This window comes from Echinops telfairi, unplaced genomic scaffold (genome assembly GCF_000313985.2).
Source record: "Echinops telfairi isolate 266 unplaced genomic scaffold, ASM31398v2 ScPeMD7_7420;HRSCAF=8458, whole genome shotgun sequence".
NCBI classification, from domain to species: domain Eukaryota; kingdom Metazoa; phylum Chordata; class Mammalia; order Afrosoricida; family Tenrecidae; genus Echinops; species Echinops telfairi.
The window spans coordinates 4,800,986-4,809,948 of NW_022111320.1; positions in this window are offsets into that span (position 1 = coordinate 4,800,986).

The following is an 8,963-nucleotide window of genomic DNA, read 5'->3' on the forward strand; positions in this document are numbered from 1 at the left end:
AAGCTAGGGAGATACTCCTAATACTTTATTTAAAATACTGCTTTTGGAATATGAGTGTGTATGTTTTAAACGGAGGCAGTGTACTGATTGCGACTGTAGCACACTATATGTGAAGAAAAACAACCCGTCTTGAATCATGCTCATTGGTGAAAGAGAACCTTGCTTTCTCTTCTTCATATTATACTCACTCTTCCTCATAGCATGTGTCCTTGCTTGGTGAGAGGTCAGTGATGACTAATTGTTGGGAAGTTGACAGAAGCATCTAGCAAGTTAGCCGTAGTTTTCTAAGGAAGTGGATGTAATAGATGCTCGTAAGTAGGTATTCTAAATGCAAACGAGGATGGATATTTGAAAATGCAAGCGTCATAAATATTAACTTGTTAAGTGGAACAGATTAGGATAGTACTCATACCCTCTTGTTGCAGTTCCTCACTATCATTGAAATGAGGCTGCAAGTGGGTTAATTGTTTCATATTGGCTATTAATATTTTTTGTTTCATCATCTTGAATATAAAACAAATGGTTTTCATTGAATTCGAATTGGAGACAATTAAACACTAGCAATAAACTAAATAGGAGCAATAAAATGCATATTCCTGAAAGTCAAAACAACTTACTTTTTAGTGCTTGAGATCTAATATCTTAACATTTTTAGATCTGCATATTACAGAGTATTATATGTATCCATATATTACAGAGAGAGAGACCATGATGTGTATATACATACATATCTGTGCATACACATACATATAAATTTCAATGCCGATTTTACCAACTTTGTTCCATTCATAATTACTCAATCCAGTACAGAACAAATGAATTTCAACATGCAGGGTGATTCTTTTAAAGGGCATATTATATTAGAAGCCATTAAAAACCTGTGTAGGCTATAAATGCTACACTCATGTTTTGCTCTGCATATAACTAATTTTCATATCAACCACTATTCAATTCCAATATTATAATGACAAGGTTGTAGCCTATTCAGTTTTGGAATTTTGCCTTTAAATCTAAATATGTTAGCAAGGGTTTCAAATTGAATCTATAGGATAACTGCAGATTCTGTTACACCTTTAAAATATGTATTGCCCTATGCACATATAAAATATTAAACTCTGTAAAATCATTCTTTGTCTTCAACCATATTACAAAACACTTCCACATGACTTTTTCTTTTTGAAGTTGGCTGTTTGTTGGAAATCAGTTTCATAGTTGTGGAAAGGAATTTTTCTCTTTACGAGCTTATGTGGCACTGGGTGGTATCAGGAAAACGTTCAGTGCCATTTTGTGGGGAATGGTGTATGTCCTAAATAGTCAGAAGAAAGAATGCCATACTTGCCATCTGTTCTCTTTTAGATGTATGATCGACCAGGCTTTAATTGTGTAAAACAGATTTTTGTTACCCACACTACCTAAGACCATTGTAAAACAGTTCCTCCATGCCATAGCTTCCATAGTACATGACTGAGATGGTTTAACCAAAGATCTCATTTCTTGGCTCGCATCAGGAATTATATATGACCAGAAATCTACAGTTAAGAATATTTATTCTTTAAGTAAGGACTTCTTGAGTGTGGCATTGCTAGGCCCTCCCAACTTTGGGGGCAAACAGGTACGTGGGGAAGGAGGGTTCCTGTGAAATAAACCGGGCATGCTCTTCCTGTGGCTCCTCGTTAGCAATTGCTTAGCAGGTACAGTCACCTTCAATGTGAGTTGAGAATGACTTTACTGTTGGCTCTATCTAGTTTCAAAACGATACAATCTTTAAGGCTTGCCTGTAGAGAGAGAGAAGATTCAGTTGAGGGAGGGGAGAGCGTGCTGGTCAGGGAGACCCTGAAGAAGGGTTCTCAGCCAAGTTTCCTTCTTTTTAATTAATTGATTTTTTAAAACTAAAAGAAAAAAGAAGATTTTGTCTTTGTTATTGTTGTTGCCACTGTGCATAACAAACATACAGCAATCCAACGATTGCGACATTTCGTGATGGTGATTCCACCCTTCAGCTTCGAGGTGGTCCGCCCTGCCACCATCAACTCCCTGCCCCGACGACTGCTGTCTCATCTTTTGAGTTGTGGTGGTCAATTTCCTGAAAGAGCCCAGTGCTCAACTCAGACATTGGTTACTAATTAAGCAAAACTACTCTTTGCTTCTGAGAAGACGTCTGTGGAGACTTTTGGTCTGCTGTTTAAAAGCGATCTCAGGGCAAGCATGTCAGGGTTTCCCCCAGCCTCCCAGGCTCCAGAACACCTGAATCCTGTGAACATTTAAAATGCTGTCCTGTAATTGCACTTTTGATCAGGATTCTTTCATAAGCTCTTTAATCAAAAATGTTCAGTGATGGCAGCCAGGCATGACCCAGTGCTGGTCTCTTTTCAAAGGAAGAGCTGTTCAGGGAAACAATGGGCCGTCCTCCCCACCCCCTTCCTCTCCTTCTGCGTTACTGTGAGTGGTGGCTGAAAGCTTATAGAAGCCCAGGTATTGCACAATCAACTGGGTGGGAGAACAGCAGCCCTGAACATAATATTAGCACCATTAACTGAGCTGTCCTATACAACCATGTCCCTCAGTCTCCAAACCAAGAACCAAATCACATGAGGTACGTGGTTGTGTATAAGCAGTCTTAGCAGAGACTGTTTTGAAGGAGATTGTTAGCACACATTGACAGAAGAGGAACAGACATTTTTGCTGGATGGGAAAGAAAGAAGAGAAGAGGGGCCTCTTGGAACTGAAATCCCACACCAAACGATCATAGGCTTGTGTCTTAAATGCTTTCCATTAATAATTTATTATATCCCACGGAAAATTATATGAGTAAGCTAAACATTCAATTTTATCATACACAACCACCTCTGCTAGCGGCATTTCAAAATCTATGGAGTGCTATTATTTCTTGTGCTAGGCATCACATTAAATACTTCAAATTTATTGTTTCATTTAGTCTTGACTTGCTATTAACCTCCCAGTTTTACAGATGAAGAAACTGTGGTATTGAGAAATTTTGCAATTTGTTCACATGTTTAGAAGATCTGGAATTTTGAACTCTTAACTCTAGAGCTCAACCTTCTAACTGTTGTGATACTAGGCCTCATGTCCAGCTCCCGTTGGAAGGGTACTTGCTTAGGACATATGTCATTTGAGAAGTCTGGGAAGCAGATGCTGAGACAAAATTAGTAGTGAAAGTGGTTTACTAGAGGATAAAGGGGAGAAGAATTGGAGTTGGGCAGGTGTGTTAGTCTGGGTAGAGTAGAGAAACAAGTCCAGGGAGACTCATATGTGTAGAAGAAAGAACTTTATATACAAGAGCAATTGAATATTGAGAAAGCATCCCAGCCCAGTCAGATCAAGTCCATAAGTCCGATGTTATCCATATGTCCAGTACCAGTCTGTAAATTCCTCTTCAGACACACGCAACACATGTACTGATGCCTAGGGTGGGAAGATCACGGGCCAGTATGTGGAAAGTCTTGTGGATCCAGCGGCAGTGGAAGCAGCTTAGTGCTGGGGTGGGTCTCCATGTGGCTCCTCCAGCTCGAAGGCTCTGGCTGCCATCAGATCAGCCTAGCTCTATGTGTCTTCTCCACAGGAATGTCTCGCAGGGAGTGTACCGTGTCCCACCTCCAGTGAGCTATTTATCTCCGTGGTGCCTTCAAATGAGGTCATCAAGCTGCGACCTAATTGATAGGCTAAACTCCACCCCTTCACTCTTAAGCCTCAAATTGACACCAGATTATGTAACTACTACAGCAGGGAAGTCTTCAGTTAATAGCGCAGGTCTCAAAGTCTCAACCCACTTGGTCAGACTTCCTGAATGAACACTGCCCATTATAAAAGTCTCACATGCGACAGACATGGCCAGGCCTAGTATTCTCCAGAGGAGCATGGTCTTGGCTTGAAAATCAAGGCAGATTCTGAAGTTCCAGAAGCTGAAGGTTGTCAGCTGTATTGCTTGCAGCTGAATAGCAAGTTCTTCCTAGATTCAGGGAAGTCTGAGACATGTGCTTCCTTGCTAAGGTGGTACCATAGCAACCCAGGGTGAGGCAGGTGAAGTCGCTAGGGTGCAGAACTTAAGGGAATGCTCACTCCTAGGGTCATGCAGGTGCATGGGGTGGGGGACACTGAGAGGGCATATTTCCTTAAGCATTATATCATACATGCCTTGTTTGTTTCACGTTAGTCTAGTGTTCCCCAAATTGGGTGATCCTACCCCTTATGGGGGTGGGGATGGGGCTGGAATGATCCAGGGGGGCTAAAAAAGTAGACATCTACCCCTTTTCTTGGATTATAAGCTCTAATACAAAAGGGTTAGATGGCTAGGGTTGTACTGAGTAATTTTTTTTTCCCCAAAAAGGGGGTGGTATGCCAATTAGTTTGGGAACCTATCCCCCAGTCCACAGAACTTCAAATTCAGACTCTCTCATGCCTCTGGGTTCCCATCCAATGCGGTTTCTCCACTGCACAGCATCTCTTGTGTGAAATACAGCTCTGACACCACCATTCTCACATGCAGTACCCTGTGTCGGTTCTTCTTACCCGAGAGAATAAATCCCTGGCTTCTTTTAACAGCATAGTAGGATCCTATAATCTGACTGTGGACAGTCCAGACCCCTTGCTGTCATTACTATTACCGAGGAACCTCAAATATTAGAAGTGGTCATTTTTTAATAGAGATAATAGGTCCCATTTAATTATGGAGTTCAGAGCTGTGTAGGCTTTTTCTATATAGAATTGATAAGCTGTTCCTTGTAGAGCAAGCAGAGCGAAGTGATTTGGGGGTAATTGGAGGGGTGGGCAGTTAGGGCAGAATTTGGGAGCTATGTAGCAGGTCAATGGGACATATGCTTGGCAAAAACAGACTGTCTCATATCAGACAACTGTAGCCATTGGGGTTTTAAGCTTTCCCCGAAGCTCTTTGATCAGAGGAGTGACAGGAACAGAATAGTCTTGAGAGAGTGTGTCTATAGAGCCGGTGCAGGGGCTACACTGAGTGGAGGGTCGTCAGCATTCCAGGCAAGAGGAAATGAAATCTTGAACTAGATTCTGAAATGACAGACAACACAAGAGAAGTATGATTAAAGGCGAGTCGAATGTTGCAACTGATTACAAAGGGAGTAAGGGGAAGAGAGAACTTAAAGGAGACTTTGAACTTGGTGTTGTGAGGATGGGGTATGCAAATGAGATATAGGTAAGAGGAGGTTGGTGTTGGAAGAAGACAGGAGTTCTATCGTGGTCCATAAGCGGACCATCTTATTTATTTCCTCAAGTGTTTGACATATAAGGGGGCTTCATAGAGTTCATGAAAAATTAAATTAAAAGATAGAATCTAAAGTTCCCATAAACTTTAGATTTCATTGTCTTTTCATTTCATTTTTTTCATGAACTTTTTGAAGCCCCCTCATCCAAGTCATCCCACTTTCGTTTTCCTCTCTTCTCAAACGTGGGTTATTCTACATCTCACGTGCTGCCTGTTTGCTTTGTTCACGGGCTTGGAGAGGTTTGCCTGTCATCTTTTTGAAAGGATTTAGACACTGACGACAAACATCTGTGTGGACATAGCTGTTCTGACCAAGCGTAGGTTTCTTTTTCTAAACTCGGTTATAAAACAAATCCTTGGAATTCACATAATCTCTAGCAATTCATTTGAGAGAATTATTTTTGTTATATTTTACTTTCCAACAAGTCGCCCAGGCCAGTGGGGGTCTGCAGTGCTGGCCCGTCTTCCTGAAGGTGTTTGTTCAGCAGCATGGAAATTAGATCTTATGTCCACTTGCACCTCTGTGAAAGTGCAGGGGTGGAGTCCAGCAGTGCCAATCGGATCACAGCCTGATGATGCCTCCTTGGGGGTGTGGCTGTTTTTATAAGAGAAACTTTAGGAACTTTCCCTCTCTCTAGCCCTTTGTCTTCCTCCATGCTGGAACTCTGTGTCTGCTTCCAAGGGCAACCCCAGGTGGGATGCCTGCCGTGTTTCCACCAACTTTGGATCTACAGGACTCTGAAACTATTGGTGGTGATCTCCCGCTTCCCACTTCACCTTTATGCATCATCGGTCTGTGCCGATGTGAGTCTGATGAGGGATCTGGCTAACTAACATCACTCCCATGGACTTGAGTTGGACTGGGCTGGAATGCCATCTTGATATCAAATTATTTCTTGATGTGCAGCTCCTTCTTAGATATAGATGAGTATCACTAGTTTTGTTTCTGCAGCTAATCCAGCCTAACACAATGGGATAGATTTTTAAAAAGACCAACACTGTTACGCAATCAGACACCTTCTCATAGAAGCACCTAACGCCTCTGCCTCCCACCCCTCAGCTGACAAAGGCACAAAGGTGACTGATTACTTTAAACAAACCAACAAATGGAAAGACTACATTTCTTTGCATGTACAGATTCATATAATATAGAGATATGAAGTATAATTGAAAATCCAATTTTCAATGAAAAGGAGATAATGCCAAAGACTTAATACCAAATAAGTTTTAGGTAGAGAAATGAATAGGACATTTTACATGAATTTGCAATGCAATACAAGGAGCTCAAAGCAAATATTTAATTGCCCTTAAAAGTGAATAACATAAGGTACAATTTGCATATTCTTCTAGGCTTGTTATAATGTAGACTGCAGGAGAACACTTGTAGTTACATTACATGGGCATCCATGGTGTACAAGAAAGAATAGTTTTGTTTTGTTTTTAATCATTTTATTGGGGGTTCATACAACTCATCATAATATACACATACATTAATTGTATGTAGCACATTTGTACATTCATTACTCTCATCATTCTCAAAACATTTGCTCTCCGCTTAGCCCCCGGCATCAGCTCCTCATTTTTCCCCATTGCTCCATGCTCCCCCTTCCCCCATGAACCCTGATAATTTATAAATTATTATTATTTTGTCATATCTTATACCGTCTGACATCTCCCTTCACCCACTTTTCTGTTGTCCATCCTCCAGGGAGGAAGTTATATGTAGATCCTTATAATTGGTTCCCCCTCTCTACCCCACCTTCCCTCCACCCTCCCCATATTGTCACTCTCACCACTAGTCCTCAAGGGATCATCCATCCTGGATTCCCTGTGTTTCCAGTTTCTATCTGTACGGTGTACATCCTCTGGTCTAGCCACATTTGTAAGAAACGTTTTTAAGAGATAAACAAATGCATCTCCAAAGTTCATCATGTACTCAGGAACACTGACATGTGCCTAAGAAGCTGTGATAATTAAAACTATGTCAACACATCATTTGTTTGTTTTGTGATGGTTAAAACACAGACCTGGTGCCCTATCCTTGACTAAAGATGTCAGATTGAACAATAAAAGATTGGTATGCTCTGACTCAAAAAGATGACGAGAGCTATAATGAGAAGATGAGCTGACAACTTCTTGGTCCAAAACTTAGGTATCAGTTGGTATGTTTTCATGATTGTAACTTTTCTTTTGCCAGAATTAGGGGACTGGCAATTCAAAGCACACAAAAGGGAGGCATTTCCAGTCTCTTGGTAGCTACAACAAGTAATATTGATTTTTATATACTTGTAATCATGGAATTGAGTATTTTATCTAGTGAATCAGTGATATTTGGCCCCTCAATTTAAGTTTCTAATCTATTTTATACTCATGGTTAGCAAAGGGAAGCTATCACTGTGCCAATGCTGAGGAAAGAGTAAATAGCACAAACACTGTTTGGTGGTAATCTGAAGTATCTATCAACATTTGAACCACATCTCTTTGACCTACCCAATGAACAGTTTTCTGACATATTTACTCATAAAACTGAGCAAAACCAAGAGGTAGAGTTTTTGATTAACACCATTGTTCATGGTTTTCAAAATTGGGAAAGACCTAAGTATTCATTTAGTGGAAAACACATGGTATATCCATGGATTGGGATACTGTGTAGGAAATGCAGAAAGCGTTTTAGCCAGGCATGCCATACGGGGGGACAGGTACCAATGCTTTTGTTGTTTAGTGGCTGTCAAGTTCGCTCCGGCTCACGGTGGCTTTATAGAAGAAATAGAGAAATGTTGCACACTCCTGCACCATCTTTATGATCATTGGCGTATTGGGGCCCAGCTTTGCAGCTATGTGACAGTCCACCTCATTGAAGACTTTTCTCTTTTTCCTTTATCTTCTACATTACCAAATATGAGGTCCTTTTTTAAACATTTGGTCTTTCTTGCCATCCTCACTTCTAAGGAATATTCTGGTTGTATTTCTCCTAAGACTGACCTGTTTGTTTTTTTGGCATTCCATGAAATATGTTCAAATATACTTTAGGAGGAAATAAGCATTTGAAAACGATTTCTATGATATTATTGTATGTTTAAAGTTTACTGTTTATATAAAATCACTGCCACTGAGTGGAAGCCGACTCATAGTGATCAGATAGGACAGGATAGAACTGGCCCGAGGGGGGTCCAAGACTAACTCTTCTGGGAGCAGAAATCCTGGTCTTTCTCCCCAGGAGCAGCTGGTGGTTTTGAACAGCTGACCTTGTGGATCTCAGCCCAACTCGTAACCACTGCAACACTAGGGCTCCTCTCATGCTCGCTCTCTCTCTCTCTCTCTCTCTATATATATATATATATATATATGTGTGTGTGTGTGTGTGTGTGTGTGTGTGTGTGTGTATGTATATATATATATATATATGAAATTTTGAACGCGGATTGCCACTGAGAAGTGAAAATGTAGTTTACTGGGTCATTTTGTCTTTCATGTTACATGTAAAGCTTGAATTTTTAAAGATGGAATTATTGCTTTTACGTCTCTAAAAACTGTTCCTTGAAAAGAAAGTTAAGAAAAATACATTTCTTACTCCTATCCCCGATATTAGTTTTTAAAAAGATTAGCTCTTCATGTAACTATAATCCTAAGGCTTGGTATAATATTTTTGAATAATAGAATTATCATCCTAGGTTAAAATAAAATGTGTTTCAACTCACTGCCAGAACCTCAATTG